Source organism: Erythranthe guttata, chromosome 1 (assembly GCF_056151865.1).
Source record: "Erythranthe guttata isolate IM_541 chromosome 1, IM_541, whole genome shotgun sequence".
Classification (NCBI taxonomy): Eukaryota; Viridiplantae; Streptophyta; class Magnoliopsida; order Lamiales; family Phrymaceae; genus Erythranthe; species Erythranthe guttata.
The window spans coordinates 5,738,157-5,757,317 of record NC_142533.1 but is presented as its reverse complement, the minus strand read 5'-3'; the positions used below and the strand labels follow the sequence as shown (position 1 = coordinate 5,757,317).

At 35.5% G+C, this 19,161-nt stretch overlaps 2 long non-coding RNA genes and 1 pseudogene across 2 annotated transcripts; all 3 read left to right on the top strand.

Moving 5' to 3' along the window:
- Positions 1–262: 262 nt before the first annotated feature.
- Positions 263–1,108, top strand: LOC105965879 (14 kDa proline-rich protein DC2.15 pseudogene; annotated as a pseudogene).
- A 12,792-nt stretch (positions 1,109–13,900) lies between these two features.
- On the top strand, positions 13,901–15,096 carry LOC148772681 (uncharacterized). The gene is made up of 3 exons (XR_016032444.1): positions 13,901–13,988; positions 14,205–14,311; positions 14,960–15,096. It is a non-coding gene; the product is annotated as an uncharacterized LOC148772681 (long non-coding RNA).
- Positions 15,097–15,559: 463 nt separating this feature from the next.
- On the top strand, positions 15,560–16,394 carry LOC148772680 (uncharacterized). Its single transcript, XR_016032434.1, has 3 exons — positions 15,560–15,836; positions 16,176–16,254; positions 16,368–16,394. It is a non-coding gene; the product is annotated as an uncharacterized LOC148772680 (long non-coding RNA).
- The last annotated feature ends 2,767 nt before the right edge of the window (positions 16,395–19,161 follow it).

Genomic DNA, 19,161 nt, shown 5'->3' with positions numbered 1-19,161 from the left:
TAGTAAATTGTCATGTATCGTATATATTTAAATAATTATTATAGTTGTCACACCAAAGAGATAATTGAATTCACAGATTTAGATTTAAGCATGCAACATGGCAATTTGCAATTCTAATTCACATAAATCCAAAATGACCAAAACTATGTCCCAACCAATATTATTGATATGCCAGCTAATTAAAATCCCTAGTGGATGATGACATCACCACCATTTCTTTATTAATACTTAATTACTCATTTCCCCCCTATAAAAACCCCATCCCTTAATCACTAAAAAAAATCATCCCATCTCAAATTTAAACACCCTCTTAATCTTCTTTATTAGTGCCTAATTAATTAATTTGGGAAAATGGCTTCCAAGAAAAACAACACACCAACAAATACAATTGCCATATTTCTAGTGCTAAACCTTCTCTTCTTCACTCTAGCAAGTTCATGTGGAACTTGCTCCGACCCTATTAAACCCAAGCCACAACCCAAGCCTCAACCCAAGCCTAACCCAACTCCTTACTACCCTAGCAAGGGCTACTATTGCCCAAAGGATACCCTAAAACTAGGGGTGTGCACCAATTTGCTAGGGGGATTAATCGGCCTCACGATCGGGACCCCGCCGAAAACTCCGTGCTGCAGCCTCATCGCGGGATTGGCCGATCTCGAGGCCGCAGTTTGCCTTTGCACCGCCATTAAAGCGAACGTTCTCGGAATAAACCTAAATGTGCCTCTTTCGCTTAGCTTGCTTCTCAATGTTTGCTCCAAGAAAGTTCCAAAGGATTTCATTTGTGCCTACTAATTAGGCACATCTATATATATATATATATATATATATATATATATATATATATATATATATATATATATATATATATATATATATATATATATATATATATATATATATATATATATATGTTATGCATCTCTTGTGCATGATAAAATGTGTGACATTTGTGTAATAAGTTAAATGAGGGGAAATCATGATCCCTATGTGTGAGGTTGGAGTGCTGTTATTTTAATTATATAGTGTGTGGGAAGAAAAAAAAGGTTTAATTTATAATTCTGTTTGCAGGTTGTAATAATATTATATTAATGCTGCAAGATTTTACTCATGCTTTTATTTTTTTTCACAGTGTATTGATTTATTGCATGGACTGTGGGAAATAGTGCATCAAATTAACTTGAAGTAAAAGTAATTGTCCGAAAATATGATACTCATTCACTATTTGGATCAGATTAAATTAGCAGATAATGCAATTATGAAGGGAAAAGGATTACATCATATATCATTTCTCAATTTTATGACAGAAACTATTCAAATTTCTTTCCTGCTAATTAAGACCTGATTAGTAGGTAACTTGGTTCTTGGAGGTTAGTGGATATAAAAAAAAAAAGATTAAGAAAAGTATAAAAGTTTACTTTTAATTTTTTAATTTTTTTTAATAATGAAGGAACTCGCAATCAATCTTATAGATGCACTGAGTAAACCTACAGTCTTATATCATAACTTGCAAATCATACGAGATACGTAAACCACCCACAGGTGACGACGTAGCGACCGTTGTCTAGGAAATTCAAACTTTAATTAATTGGCAAAAACTCATCTACTCCAACCGCTAAGTCATTATTTACGGGACAAAGCGATAATATGAGTTTATATTAAAAATGATTCATATTTTGGTCCTAGGCCTAAAAGTAATATTCATGGGCCATGAGAATTTGGAAGATCTAACTAGAATATATATATATATATATATATATATATATATATATATATATATATATATATATATATATATATATTCTACAGTACAACCCGTGAACCAGGATTTGTGGATTTTTAATTAAATAATCCAGACCAGAAGCTTCCATAATTATTTTTTCTATATACATTATGTTAATTGGAAATTGGTTAAGAGGAATTCCTGAACACAATATTTAATTTACTATAGTGATAATTTTTCCTTAATTAAAATTCCATGTTTTGTTTCTTAAGTAAAACAGTATCTCCTGTACTTCAATTCAGTTTTTATATTTTTAGGTAATAAAAAATATGGGTCTTAAGATATAGGTCCCTAGTGACAAACCTAATTAGAACTAAATGACAAGCTCAACTAAACATTTGCTTCACATCCTTTATTAAATTCATTCCAAAAATGTCCTTTCACTCATTTTTATTTTTTCAATTTACACTCTGCATTTTTTATATAATTATAAACATTTTTTTTTCTTATTTATAACATTTTTCTGAAAATTACGATTTTTTTTCTTGTTTTTGTTAAATAATTCAGCAGATTTCAAAAATACTATGGTATACTATAGTGTACTATGGTATACTATCGTTTTTACACTATTATTAAAAAAAAAAAAATCTACAATATTATTAAAAATTACAAAACAAAACTTGTTTTTTCGTTTTTGTTAATATTTCGTTTTTTGTTTTAATATTTTATTCAGCAGATTTCGTTTTCATATGGAGCAGATTTCGTTTTTCGTTTTAATATTTTATTTGTTGTAATACTATAGTAGACTATGGTATACTACGGTGCACTATGGTCTACTACGGTATACTACCAAACTCTAGCCGCCAACAACACACAACCCTCGCCAACCCTAGCCGTCAATGTCAAACCCTAGTAGCCAACATCTGCAGCCGTCGCAACCGTAACCTACCTGAAAGAATTTATGGTCCCGAATTCGTATTATACAGAGATGTTATCTGAAATGTTGTGACACTTGAGACAACATGCAGCGGAAATATAAAGATTAAAAGACAGTACTCAGAATTAAAAATGTTCACAAGTAAAAACTTGTGAACTTGCCCTTTACAGGACGGAAAAATATATTAAAATCAGTATTCCAAGAATACAAACAGAAGAGGTGCGAAAACTTCTTCCTTATGAATGAATCTTTTTCAAGATCATTCTTACAATCAAATCTAGATACTAAAAGAAAAATATTAAAAATTCTAGATTTCAAAGAATGTACTCGTGAGGAGTACGTAAAGAACTTATGAATGAATCACTATCTTGATCATTCTTACAACCAAGTCTAGAAACATATATACTATACAATCTAGACTACAAAGAATGTACTTATGAGAAGTACGTAAAGAATGTACTCATAAGGAGTACGTAAAGATTGTACTCATGAGGAGTACAAACGACCGATTCTAAAACCACTCTAAAACTCTCGTGAATATTCTTCAGCCCTCGGTTTTTATTTCGTAGAATCGATAATCTTCCTTGAGTATTGAAGTCGGTATTTATAGGCATTCCAAGCATCCACTCCTCAGCCCATGATCTGCAAGAAAACCAACTACAAGAGCACTCAAGAACATGGGTTAGTGGGTTAGTGGGTTAGTTTAAGGAGTTAGAATAATATTCACAATTAAACCCACTTAAGCACTACTTAGCCCACTAAGCACTATACTTAACCCACTAAGCACTATTTATTCCATAACTAAAATTTAGTTTAAAAAATAAGAAAGTTAAAAACACAATGTGGAAATAATCCACGTGTTTCAAACTCCCCCTTTTTAACTTTCTGATCAAAACTAAATTTTAGCTTAACTCCCCCTGAGTCATTGCTTGAACTCCCCCTGAATTTGACAACCAACATTAACATAAAAGTTCAGAGGAAAAAATAACAACAGAACAAAACCAAATATTGTTCATAAAAAATATCAGCTGCTGCTCCTTCATCACTGAACAAAACAAAACAGAACAATATCCAAAGTCTCCTCAGTATCAGCTGCTGCTTTCCTCTGCTCCTTCTTCATTAACTCCTTGCTTTCTGCCTCTGGCATCCAAGAGATGAGAAGTCCCTGCTTCAGCTTCATGACTAGCTTTTTCTCCCCCTTTTTGATCAGAAAGAGTTTTTTTCGAAGCATTTCCACCGTGGACTGGTGATAGGTAATCTGAGCTAGAGAATGAGTAAGCTGTTGTAACAAGAGATCTCTAGGAACAGAAACAAGAATGTTAGGGATGTTGTCAACATGAGGAGCAACACCTTCAGTACCAAGATTATTTTGACCTGATTCAGTTGAGAGGAAATTATCTCCATTCCAGGGAAATCTTGGACATGAGGAGCTTTGAGAAAATTTTGAAAAATAATTATCATGCCAAGTGTGAGAAAGCAGAATGGAGTAGATGAGAGAAGAATTTAAAACGATTGCCAAAAAATAGTTTTACAAACCTTAGTAAAATCACCATAATTATCTTCATCAATCACAGTAGGAGTTTGTAAATGAGGGTTGATAATTTTGGGAGAAAAAGAGAAAATTGATTCGCACAAAAAAAACTTTTCCAAAGTTCGGAGAATTTTTCTTTAAAAAAGAGGTTTGTAAATTGGCATAAAATTCCTTCACAACAGAGGGATCATAAGGACAGACAATCTCAACTAGACTAAGGATTTTTCTTTGATCAAGAAAATCAGTAATCCTATGTCTATTAAACTCATCCTTGGAAATTTTCTTCTCCTCAATGAATTGGCAATTCATGATTTGAATCAGATTCAAAATAAAAGGTTGTACTGAAAGTATTGTTTACCTCAAAAGGAGTTGACAGATCATTCCCATTCAATTTCAGCTCTTCTTCCTCAGAAGATTCCTCTTCTTCTGAGTCTTCAAGTTCGCCTGGGATGTATGCTGGCTCAGGTGATGCAACACGTGAAGCAGCATCTTCTTCCATCTGAGATGAGACCTCGGAAGAATCACTGTCTGACTCTGAGGATGGCAAATTCTTGCGGAAAGAGGCAAGGGCGCTTCCCAACTGTCATCACTTTTCTTTTCCTCTTCAGCCTGGGAAGGTGCTGCATCTACTTGAACAGCTGCTTCTGCAAGAGTTTCCAGAGGATCTGCATATGGTGCTGAGGGTGTTTCTTCAGTGGTAGTGAAATCCTGAGCATCAACAGAGGGAATGTCAACATGCTCGGCAGAGGACATCCCTGAAAAATCAGGCATTTCTTCATCCTGGTAGGGCGCAGCATCCTCAGCAGCACTCTGAGAAACATTGGCTGAATCAGAGGGTGCAGTAGCATCTTCTGGAACATGTGCAACAACATCTTCGGAAACAGGATGTTGAGAGGGAGTTGCTGCCATGTTGGACTGAAATGTCTCCCCCTGAGTTGATGCTAGTGGAGGTGAGTCTTTGGAAGATGACTCAGTGGAGCTTGATGAGAGAGCTTGGGCTTGGTTCTGCAAAAATAGGATCTCCTTCTTCATCATCAGTTTCTTCATCAACCAAATGAAGGCCTCTTGGTGGATTTGGCCTAACTGGAGTGCGACCGACTCTGCTGCCTCTTCTTCTACCTCTGCTGCCTCTGCTGGGAGAATGTCTTCCCCTTCGGCGTTGTGCTCCAGTAGCATTCAGATCTGGGAAGGGATTCATGCGCTTGGACCGGCGAGTTGGAAACCTTCCTGCAGTGGAAGAGGGACCCACGTACTCGAAGTTGTCTGGGTCAATCGGATTCAGCTCGTCTCCGGGCTCAATAAAGCTGATCGGCATAGCTTCAAGGTTGACAGGATGAACGATGATGGCTAGATTCTGGTTTGCTGGTTCAGGTGCTGCAGCATCGTTGTGGACATCACCAACAGCTGGAAGAGGATTTCTAGGAGGAGATGCCTTGATACAGTAGATAAAAAAATTGCTTCTTGTGCTTTTGATTTTTGAGTGTGATTTTTCGAAAAAGAAGCACGAAATTTATAAGCCCTAATTTTTGCTGAAGAAAGAAAGAAAAATTGAAGTGGAGAAGGTGAAGAAGTGGTATCCGTTTTTCTTGGGGAGAGTGTGATTAAGGAGAATAAAATTTCCTTGGCAGTTTAAAGAAGAACCGTGACACATGGCACAATAAGGAGTGGACTTAGTGGAATAATAAGGAATTAACCCATGTACCCATGACCCATATAAATAGGGATAATTCAACAAAAAAAAAAATAAAACCGTAGCACTCATGAAATATTCACAAAAATAGAAACAATTCATTTATTAATGATTGATAGTGAGAAAAATTTGCTGACAGGCATAGATACACTTATATATATATATTTAATTTTATTTATTTATTTATTTATTTTTATTTTTTTTTTTTTTTAATATATATATATATATATATATAAAAACTCTTATTTTCAAGTCAAACAATTCACATGGAACATGATCAAGTGTTCAGTTTGAAGGTTCCTCAGTTACTAAGATATGACTATCAAAATAGAGGAGTTTGACTTATGTGAGTGTAATTATTGGCTAAATGTTTACATGAAGCATGATCACGTTTCAAGGTGAAAGACTTCCAGTTACTGATTTAGGAAATAATACATCACAGTGAAGTCATTATTTAATGAAGCTAATGCTTCAGTAAATTGTGTTGCAGCTTAAGATATTTGATGAGATGCTGCAACACGTTTCAGGACATGTTTATTGAGTACACATCCCGAGAGATTTTCTGAGTTTTGAAAACCTCTCATAATCTAATGCCTTTGTAAAGATGTCAGCCAGTTGATCTTCTGTAGGAATGTACTTTAAGCACACAATATTTTTCTCAACTATATCACGAATAAAATGATGTTTAATATCTATGTGTTTAGTTCGTGAGTGTTGAACAGGATTTTTTGAAATGTCAATAGCACTTGAATTATCACAATATATGGTCAGGGTATCACTGGTTAACCCATAATCCCCCAACATTTGTTTCATCCAAATTAGTTGACCACAACACCCTCCAGCAGCTACATATTCTGATTCAGCTGTTGAAAGAGATACACAGTTTTGCTTTCTACTAAACCAAGAAACTAGATTATTCCCCAGAAAGAAACATGCACCTGAGGTGCTTTTTCTGTCACTAATATCCCCAGCCCAATCAGAATCACTAAAGCCTATCAAGTTTGTATTTGTGTCTTTGAAAAATTGAATCCCTAAGTCTACTGTACCTGCAACATACCTAATAATCCTCTTCACAGCTTTAAGATGAGTGACCTTGGGATTAGCTTGATATCTGGCACACACACAAACACTAAACATAATGTCAGGCCTGCTTGCTGTTAGATACAGAAGACTTCCAATCATGCTTCGGTAGAGAGTGCTGTCGACATCTTCTGCAACATCATCCTTCGACAGTTTTTGACTGGAACCCATTGGAGTTTTCATGTGCTTGGCTGATTCCAACTCAAACCTTTTGACCAGATTGAGAGCATACTTCTTTTGATTCACAAACATTCCTTCACCTGTTTGTTTGATTTGGAGTCCTAAGAAGTAATTCAACTCCCCTACCATACTCATTTCAAAAGTGTGAGACATAGAATCTACAAAAGACTGCAAAAGGTTAGCACAAGTAGAGCCAAAAACAATGTCATCAACATATATCTGAACAATAATGATATGATTATTAGTTCTTCTAACAAACAAGGTTCTGTCTGCCTCCCCTCTTTTGAACTGTATTTCAAGTAAGAAGTCAGTGAGTCTTTGATACCAAGCTCTAGGAGCTTGTTTAAGACCATACAGTGCCTTCTTAAGCTTGAAAACATGATTAGGTTTGGCAGAATCTTCAAAACCCTTTGGTTGTTCTACATATGCTTCTTCATTTAAAACTCCATTCAGAAATGCACTTTTGATATCCATCTGATACAGTTTGATTTTAAGAAAGCAGGCTATAGCAAGAAGTAATCTAATAGATTCAATTCTAGCTACTGGAGCAAAGGTCTCATCAAAGTCTATACCCTCAATTTGAGTGTATCCTTGTGCTACTAACCTAGCCTTGTTTCTAACAACTGTACATTTTTCATCAGTTTTGTTCTTGTAGATCCACTTAGTTCCTATCACATTTACATGGCTTGGTCTGGGAACTAAGTACCAAACATCATTCCTGATGAATTGATTCAATTCTTCATGCATTGCATTGATCCAGAATTCATCCTTCAGAGCTTCTGCAATATTCCTTGGTTCCACTGAAGACACAAAACAAGTGGTTCCAGTTAGTGCACATTCAGAAGATAAATTTGCAAATCTTACCATATCTCTGTAGTTTACTCTCTCTTTTCTCCTGGTCCTCATTCCATCAAAGATATCTCCCACTACTTGAGTAGACGGGTGATTTTTCTGAATTCTACTTGAGGGTTCCTTTCTGCAGACATCAAAGATTGGCTGCAATTCAGTCTCTGTAGGATGTGTTGAGTCAGATGTGGTGACACTTGGCTCAACACCTTCTTCTCTTAATACTGGACTGTTTATATCTGGAGCATCTGTGGCAGTAGTGTCTCCTCCGGTTGTTTCTCCTTCAGCAATCAGGTCATCAACTTCATCTTCAGCTGTTTTACTGCGGAGATCAGCAAAATCATCAAATACCACATTTACAGATTCAACAATGGTTCGAGTTCTTAAGTTATATACTCTATATGCATGACTGTTAGTAGAGTATCCCACAAATAGACTCAAATCACTTTTTGAATCAAATTTAGCTAGATGATCTCTATCATTTAGGACATAGCAAACACATCCAAACACATGCATGTATTCTAGACCAGATTTTTCTTTTAAAAAATACAACAAAGTATATCTTGAAAAATCATCAACACACACAAATACATATTTTTTACCACCTAGGCTTTCTACCTCTATAGGACCCATAAGATCCATATGTACAAGTTTAAAACAAATGGTGGTACCAACGGGTTGTAGCACTTTGTGTGGTACTCTAGTTTGCTTTCCCTTCAGGCATATTCCGCATATAGGGATGTCCTTGATCTTGAGATCTAGAATTCCTCTTATGGCATTGTACTTGTTGAGCAGCTTCAGATTTTTGAAGTTTGTGTGCCCAAGTTTCTGGTGCCACAGCTCTACTTCACTTACTCTTGAGCTCTTGCATGAGATGGTGTTACCTGTTTGATAACAATTATCCATTGATATGGAACCTGTCAGTACACAATGATTTTGATTATCAAACATAGAACAACAGTATTTATCAAATTTAACACGTAGATCATCGTCACACAATTGACTAATACTGATGAGGTTTGACCCAAATCCTTCAACATGTAAGACATTTGAAAGTTTTGGAAGTCCCTCAATACTGAGTGTTCCACATCCAACCACTTTGCCTTTAGCTCCTCCTCCATAGGTTACGCGTCCACCATTGAGTGTATGGTAGTTTGATAGAAATTCTTTTGTTCCAGTCATGTGCCTAGAGCATCCACTATCAAAGTACCATGAACCTGAAATGTTAGCATTTAAATAAGTGTATACTGCTTTGCACAAAAGTTTACCTTTGGGAGTCCATATTCTACACTCTTTTTTGGTAAATTCTACCTTTTTCTTGGAGGTGTTCCCTGGAGTGCTGTGACTCATCATGTACAACATTTTGTCACTACTTAATTTCTCACACAATGGACGGGTATGTCCTGGTGAGAAACAATCATGACAAATGTATCCCCTTATTCTGGACTCTGAAGTGGTGACTGTGGAATTTCTGCATTCTTTTCCATTTGAACCCTTCTCTTTTACAAAGACAATCTTCTTCTTCTTTATTGGCTTGTGTTTCTTCACTTGGTTTTTGAACCCTAGACCTTCATTTTTGTTGTACTTCTCCAGTGACACAATCTCTTTGAGTTTAGTTGTGTCTGTATTCATCCTCTTGATTGCTAGAGTCGCTTCTTTGAGTTCATCTTTCACCTTTGCCAGTTCAAGATCCTTCTTGGTGATACTAACCTCCAAATGAGTGATTGTTTCTTTAAGAGAAGGATTTTCCTTGTTGACTGCATCTAGAGCATGAGTCTTCTTCTCCAAGTCACTGAACAATTTCTTGTACATTTCTTCCTCATCACTAACTGCTTCATTACTGGATTCTGCTGCATTCAAAGAAATAGAGTTTAAACATGTATAATGATCAGTATTTAACTCAGAAATTTCAGTTACTGAAAGTGTTTCGGAAAGTGTTGCAGCATCCATGAAAACTCTTAGTGATTCTGTTTCAGAAGCATTTCCAGTGATATATCTGACAGAGAGAGCTTGTTTAGTGGATTGCTGTTCCTCTGTCTGTTCAGGTTGCTCTTCCTCCTCATCACTGACTGCACAAATCAGACTCATTCCTCTTCTTCTCAAGGTATTTGCACATTCATTAGCATAATGTCCAAATCCTGAACATGCCCTGCATTTAATATGATCCAAGTTAGGTGGTTCAGAATTTGAACGAATAAATGAAGAATTTTTTGAAATGTTTTGAGAAGATGTTTGAGGAAATGTTCTCTGTGGAATAGATCTGTTCCGGGGCTGAGTTTGTCGATTTTGTGGAGAGCCTTCTGGAAATAATTGTCTGGGCTTGATTCCACTTCGTCTGTACGCCCTATTGAATTTCTGAATCTGAAATGCCACATTGTTGAGACATTCTTCTGCATCATCATCATATTCCGGAGCAACATCTTCTTTCTCTAATTCTGCCTGGAGTGCATTCGAGATGGCCTTTCCTTTCTCCTTCCGTTGATCTTCAAAGTTCATCTCTCTGGACTTTAGACTACCAATTAATTCGTCCAGCCGTAGAGATGATGTATCTTTAGCCTCCTCAATAGCAGTAACCGTCATGCTGAACCTTTCTGGAAGAGTTCTCAATACCTTATTCACCAGTGTCTCGTTGCTCAAAGGACCACCTAAGGATTGAAATTCGTTAGCCAAATCAATCAACTTCTCATTGTACTGAGAAATTGTTTCAGTTTCCTCCATTCTCAGTCTCTCAAATTTGGAAGAGAGTAGTCTGAGCTTGGTTCTTCTGACACTATCTGATCCCTCACAATGTAGCTGAAGAACTTCCCAAGCATCCTTCGCAGAAGTGCATACAGAGATTAATTTAAACATTGTTAAATCTACTGAATTGAAAATTGCATTTAACGCCTTTGAATTTTGGTTAGCATTTGCAAGATCATCTGGTGTCCACCGTAATTCTGGAGTTGGAAACACATCCCCGTCCACATCTGTGATAGTTGGTGGCTTCCATCCAGTGAGAATAGATCTCCATGCTCTCTCATCAATGGCTTTGATGTACGCCCTCATCTTGACTTTCCAGTAGGTGTAGTTCGTGCCATCAAGTACAGGAGGTCGCATAGAAGCAGTCATCTGAGTATCCATCACGAATTCGTTTCTGTAAAAAAAGGAACAAACACTTAGTATACGTCAAGTGTTGGCTCTTGATGCCAATTGAAAGAATTTATGGTCCCGAATTCGTATTATACAGAGATGTTATCTGAAATGTTGTGACACTTGAGACAACATGCAGCGGAAATATAAAGATTAAAAGACAGTACTCAGAATTAAAAATGTTCACAAGTAAAAACTTGTGAACTTGCCCTTTACAGGACGGAAAAATATATTAAAATCAGTATTCCAAGAATACAAACAGAAGAGGTGCGAAAACTTCTTCCTTATGAATGAATCTTTTTCAAGATCATTCTTACAATCAAATCTAGATACTAAAAGAAAAATATTAAAAATTCTAGATTTCAAAGAATGTACTCGTGAGGAGTACGTAAAGAACTTATGAATGAATCACTATCTTGATCATTCTTACAACCAAGTCTAGAAACATATATACTATACAATCTAGACTACAAAGAATGTACTTATGAGAAGTACGTAAAGAATGTACTCATAAGGAGTACGTAAAGATTGTACTCATGAGGAGCACAAACGACCGATTCTAAAACCACTCTAAAACTCTCGTGAATATTCTTCAGCCCTCGGTTTTTATTTCGTAGAATCGATAATCTTCCTTGAGTATTGAAGTCGGTATTTATAGGCATTCCAAGCATCCACTCCTCAGCCCATGATCTGCAAGAAAACCAACTACAAGAGCACTCAAGAACATGGGTTAGTGGGTTAGTGGGTTAGTTTAAGGAGTTAGAATAATATTCACAATTAAACCCACTTAAGCACTACTTAGCCCACTAAGCACTATACTTAACCCACTAAGCACTATTTATTCCATAACTAAAATTTAGTTTAAAAAATAAGAAAGTTAAAAACACAATGTGGAAATAATCCACGTGTTTCACTACCAACTTTGGAAAAATCTAGATTTACGATTTTGAACCCAAATCAAGCAAAATCTCTTGAAGATCAAGTCAAATCTCCACCATAACCACATCCCCGCCGCCATCTCGACCACCACAACCGGCCGCCATCTCGACCACCACAGCCCGCCGCCGCCCACAACACCTCGCCGCCATCTCAACCACCACAGCCCGCCACCGCCGCCTCCTCCACCACAGCCCCCGCCGCCGCCCACAACACCTCGCCCCCATCTCAACCACCACAGCCCGTCGCCACCGCCTCCTCCACCCCAGCCCCCGCCGCCGCCCACAACACCTCGCCGCCATCTCAACCACCACATTCCGCCGCCGCCACCTCCTCCACCACAGCCCCCGCAGCCGCCTCCTCCTCCACCACAACCCTTGGCTTCGGCTATTACTGAATTAATTAGCAAGAGGGAGGTATGGAGATATAGAGATGAGAGAGAGATGGAGAAAAAAACGAGAGTGAAAAAAGAGAAGAGAACGTGTGATAGAGGAAGGGAGAGAGAGAACGTGAGAGAAACCAAAAGACGAAATAAATTTAAATTGGAGAAACATGAATATGTAGGTTATATACTTTAGGGTATAAGGGCAAGATAGGGATTAAAAAAAAATTAGGGATGTGGCTCATATATTATTTCAAATTAAGGATTTAATTAAAAAAATGAATTTGAACTTGTCATTTAGTTCAAATTATGTTTCGTTTGAGGGGCTCATAGCATATTACCCCTAAAAAATAAATTAAACTGGACTACATCCCAACTCCGAATCCAAATGTAATTAACATAATACTAACCACCCCAACCAATACCATTAATCAACTATGAAAACACACACAAATATTAAGAACACACTTACACAATCTCACTTTTTTTTTTTTTTTTTTTGCTTTCCATGTGTGTGTGTATGTATATGAATTTCTACTTTCTATTTGTGTGTGGGTGTTCTTGGGTGTATGTACATGTGTTAGTTTGTGTCCGTGTTCGTGTTCGTGCATGAATATGTATGCTGCAGGGCCAGCCCAAGTCCAAGGCGAGTCCTTCGGCTTTCGAGGTTTCATATTTTTAGGACTTCATATTTAATTTACCTATCACTTCTTTCCATTATGTCTTTCAAATATTTTATCTATTAAAAAGCCTAAAGATTTACCCAACTAAGGAGAAATTTTATGCTACACCTGGTTATTAATCAAATCCATAGTTCAAATCCACCTAATTAATTTAAAGAACCAGGTGTAACATCTAATTTCTCAAAAGATATACTAAACCTATTTTTTTTTTTTTTTTTTTTTATAATAAAACATATTAAATAATAATAATAAGAAGAAGACGAAAAAAGCTCCTATATGGAAACTGAAGCAAGAAAACATATGTATGATTGTTTGTAGTTAAAACTTTGAGAGTAATTAAGTTTGTGTCTCGTTATCTTTATCTTTTTATGTTTTAGCCCTGATTTTTCTTTTTAGTCTATTTGCAATCAGGATTGAGTTTATATTTTTAGTTTAATGATTACGATCTTTTCTAGTATGTTGTGTATTTTGTTATGCGATAGGTTTAATATTTTGTTATGCTAAATGTTATTTGTGAAATAGTTAAGTGTTGGAAAATTTGAGTTGATTTACGAAAAAATGAAATAAAAAAACAAAAAAAATAAAAATAAAAGAGTTTATACGATCACAAAAACAGCTTCTTGACAAAAAATAATAACAAAATCTCGTAGAGAAAACATGTGTTGATGATCGATGGAGTTGTAGACTTTTGGTTGAGGAATTACGCGATTGGTACGTACTAAGCGAAGGGTGGAACAATTTTTGTTTTTCAATTTTTTTGCCAAAAGTAATTACTCCCGCCGCGAACAAGCTCCGGCGAATCGTCTGCCGCCGCGAACAGCTCAAAATCGCCTTCGATCCGCTCCATTACCAGATCAGAACTGGTTTGCTCGAGGTATAGTTCTAATCGGCGCGTCTCGTTGACGAAGTATAATTTTCCGTTCGTCTTTTTCACTCGAAGATTCATACTTTAATTTTCACAATTAGGTTTCAGTTTTGCAGAGATTTCTCTTCCCTCAATTAGGTTTCAGTTTTGCAGAGATTTCTCTTCCCTTTTCAATTTTTTTTGAAATTTCTGAAGTTCTCGTTGTTTGATTCTCCGTCTCTGTAGTTCTTATAACATCACTCCTGCTTAACTGCTCGGCGGTTAGAATTCAGTGGAAATCAATGAGCATACACGATAGCTGGACCTCAAACATCTAAAATTTATGTTTCCAGGTTAGGTTTACAGGTTTATTTTATGGTTTAATAATATGTATATATGTGCATTCATAGAGATCTTCAAATTCGGAATTTATTGTTGAAGGACTTGTCTGCAAAAAAAAAAAAAAAAATCCTACGTATTTCATTTTGGGATTCTGTTATTTATAATGCGGGAACTTGGCTGGGCAACGACAGCAATTGGTGGGGAGGTGAATTAGACTCTTGTTTTGGTTTATTTATTAGGTAAGTTTAACATATAATTGTTGCATGAATGTTGAAGAATGAAGAACCAATTTTCCGTCATCACAGCCTAAAACATGCATCAATCACTTTATCGAACCTTAAAAAAGAGAGACAAATTGTTCGATGAAAACTGGGCAATATAGATATTATGTTAATGTCTTAAAACATGATCTTTACATGTGGATAAAATGTAAATATATTTTGTAGCCGTACGTTACCTCTTAACGTCTTAGTAGTTGTGTTTTATTCAGTTCCTGCATGTTTGCTTCTCCTTCAATCAATTTTCATGTAAATGGATGTCGATCGTATGGTGTCTATTTCCGCAAAAAAATGTCTTGGGGGTGTTAATTACTTGATTATACTAGTATCAGAATAAATCAGATAATTTTTGATATTTTTTATTGAATTTTTTCGGTACAGTTGAAGATGATATATTTATGGATCCAGTGGAATCCCCAGAGATTATTGATGATTTTGAACTTGGTCAAGATGAAGTTGTGGACATTAAAGATAAAGAAGTCAATAAACAGAAATTGAGACGTCGTGTAGCAGTGCAAAGTTAGTTATTCTCTATCCTATTGTGTTATTAGATATATACACTGAATGTTTGTAGGGTAACTATTGCACATTATTTCTAATTAGTTCTTTTAGATGATGGTTATTTTCTTTTAGACTCTTGTCCAAGAAACGGATACTGCTTTTTTTGGACTACACTTGCTTGGACAAGGTGTTCTGTGGATATGTAGTTTGCATGTTTGGGTAGAGAAGTAAGGCTGTTACAGAAAATTTATGAGCACCATTGGTAGACTGCAAGCTGAACAACAAATGCAAGTTCGAGAATTTAAGGTATGTGTATATGCATATCTTGGATAATTCTGTATTTGATAAATTGGAATTGTGATGAGTTATATTTTCCAACACTATTATTGGAATTCTCCAATAATATAAGTTCTTTTAATTGTTATTAGATCTTAAGGTTTTTAATGGATTTTCTGAATACAAATCAGGTTTTTATTTATTGCACACTTGCAGATTTACAGGAAGGTTAATGGAGAGCCAGCTCCAAAGATTTCTATGGTGAAGGATATAGCGATAGTAACAGACATGACCATAATCAACCGATAACTTGGTAAAAAAAAACATCATGAAAGCAAAACCTAGGGGAAAAAATCATACTTGTTCTAACATTTTTTTCTTTAATTGCATATTTCGAAGGATAGGACCCAAAAACATCGCTTTGGGACTTGCTTGAATCAACTCTTACTACACATACCAACACATGACATATGCCGAAGGGGTAAGAAAATAATTTCTCTCTAGTTCAATAGTCTAAGACCTTGCATTGCATGTTCGTTATGGTTAAAGCAGTAGTATCATTTGAGTGGTGATGGTGTTAGTTACTTACATATTTTTACCTAGTTTGTCTACAAATGAGCATGTGTTGTTATTGTTTTCACATATTTGATTTAAGTCGATGGTATTTTATATATTTGGTTATTGATTGATATACTTCCTTTTCATTCTGAAAAGTCGTGGGATGTTTTTTGTTGTGTTTTGTTTAGAAATTTTAACAGTACTAGATCTTTTGTAACATATAAACAAATATTTTTTAATTTCAAATTTGGATTATAAACAGAGAGATACATCAGGGCTGAGTAACGAGAGCACATAGCTCAAACTCCAGTTACAAGCCATGGAACAACAATTGTGTGACGGTTAGTACAATACATAACACCCAAAAAGTGGTCTTATTTTGATTATTTTTATTAATTTTCTTTAAACAGTACATTTATTATTCGAGCGTAAATATATAATTTGCAAATAGCAGGTTCAATTGATAAAAAGAAGCAATTGATAAAAAGAAGCAGGGAAGAGAAAGAAATGCTATCGATTGTATTGTTGCTGCATTTTACGGAGTTCTTGTCTGATTATAGTTAGGTTTACTACTGACCAGACTAGCTAGTTTACCATGTATGTACTTTTTTTCTACAAATCATATTGTAAGGAAAAAATCTTTGGTAAATTTTATATTTTTTTATTTGTTGTTATATGTCTTGATTTGTAGAGGAAATTTTGATTCAAATAGTGTCTCTATATTTATAATATTTGATTTCTTTTATTGTTTCGTGTTCAGGGCAAACATAAATGGGTACAGATATGCTTCACAAATTGTAGTGAATGAGTGACAACATTCAAGTTGTCACTCTAGGTTCATTTAACTAGTGATAACATTCAAGTTGTCACTCTAAATTCATTTTATTAATGACAATATTTCAGTTGTCACTCTAGGTTCATTTTATTAGTGACAACATTCAAGTTGTCACTCTTCTTGGTTAAGTAACAACATGAATGTTGTCACTTTAACTAAAATCTATAGTGACAATATTTTGTAAGTTATCACCAATGAGCATTAGCGACACAGAATCAGTGACAACGTAGTGACAACATTATATTGGCACTGAATCTCATTTGTGACAATTTTATGATCTAATGTGACAACTTGTGTTGTCACTAAAATTCATTTTTCTTGTAGTGTAATAATATTTGCCTCATAATTGAGGCCGTGATTGTAGACGTGTTGCTAATCATTTCTTCGTACGAAACAAACAGTTGTAACGTTGCGATTTTGAACTAGCTAGACAGTTTTGGTTTCAAGGTTTGGAAAATATGTTGAAGTTTGTAATGTAAAGTTAAAAACTTGTATTGCATTTATAACCCCCTATAACATTTAAATTATTAAGGTGGTGTTTGCAAACGTTTTTTCAAAGTGATTATGAGTTTTTTTTTTGGTTCAAAATTATTTTTTTTAAACATTAAAAAGCTCATAATCACTTTGGAAAAACGTTTGCGTAGACCACCTGATGCAGCGAGCGTTGTAAGATGAATCCGGCTTGCCAAGATAACCAACCTTCTTTGAATCTATACAATCTTAATGGACAAAATTGCAGAAACAAAGGCATCCAAGTACTGAAAATACTTAGGAAAGTAAGAACAACCCTTGAGTTTTTTTTTTTATTTTTCTCCAAAAATCTCCCCCCACACTAATCTAATACAACTTATTATAAAAGCATAAAAGAAACTCATAAGACACAAATGAGGACTTCCACATGCATTCACGTGAAAGACTTTGACCATTTATTTTCATTTCATTTATTTAATTTTAGTAAAGGTAATTTTAATGTTTCTTGCTGTCAAAACCTCTTGGAATTCTTGTGCATTTGTCTCCAGACCTTCTTAGTAGTTAATAGCCATTAACACTACATCATCCTCCCCCAGTTGAGAAAAATTCGCCCTCGAATGTGCAGCTTCATCTTCAGAGTTATCACCATCATATGGAAGTAAATGTTTCACATTAAAAACATCAGACGTGCGGATATGACTTGGAAGCTTCAAGCGGTAAGCATTGGCATTGATCTTTGCGATTATCTCCAAGGGCCCAATTTTGCGAGCCGATAATTTATTATACTCTCCCACGGGAAATCGATCCCGGGTAAGAACTGCCCAGACATAGTCCCCGACTTCTGTTGAGTGTAGATATTACACTCAATACGTTTACTTTGCGTGGATCTTTTGTTTAGATTTAATTATATTTGTGCTTTAATTGATTGATTTTGTGTTTTATAGGTGAAAAACGAGAATTAGGTGTCCGTGAAGACAAAAATATCAAAAAGAAAGGAAAAAGTTGCAAATAAGGAAACAAATCAAATTCGAAGAAGGAATCTCGCCACAGCTTTGACAGTGTCCACCATTTCGAGCATATCTCTCTCATACGAACTCCGAATTAGGTGATTTTGACGGCATTGGAAAGCTAATTTCAAGGGCTACAATTCTTATTTACTCAACATTCCAAAATTCGGACTCCAGCCTGGCACAAACCGACGAACAAATCCTGATGGGGGAAAGTGGCGGAAATTGATTCCTATTAGGTTTCCACTACTTCCTTATCAAGAAAAGCCTATAAAAACAACAAGTCTCTACACCATAAGCACGAAATTTTACACCACAAAACGCGAAGAACGAAGATCAACGAAGACTCAAGCATAGTTTTTCTTATTTCTTTTATTAATTCTATTTTATTTATCATAAGAATTACGAGTAGCTAAGATTTTAATCTAGGATTTTGTTGGAACCCTATGTGGGGATGGTGAACCCGTTTTCTTGAGATTATGCAATTATGATTTTATGATTATTTCTTCTACTTGTTATGATTGTTAGTGCATGAACTTGATCAATTTATGTGCTTTATTTATGATTATTGGGATTGACTCGACAGAGCTATTTTGATAATTAGACGGTAAGTATAAGAATCTTCGAGTAGTTTTCACCGGATGAGTGTGTCAATTGCATGTGGTGTCGTAGACATACAGATATCACCTTAGGTAGCCAATTACGAGACTTGTTAGTTAATGTTTTATTCATAATTTGTTTGCATAGACATATAGTGAACCGTTTATGAATAATAGACTCATAATACACGCGACAACGGGTTATGAGTAAATTAGTGTCTCGGGTTAATAATCATGAATCATATATTTCATAATTGAGGGGTTTTGGGTGAGCAATTCTTGCATAGGGGGGAGATAAAATCCTAGGTCCGTTTTATTGATATTTTCTCGTGTTTA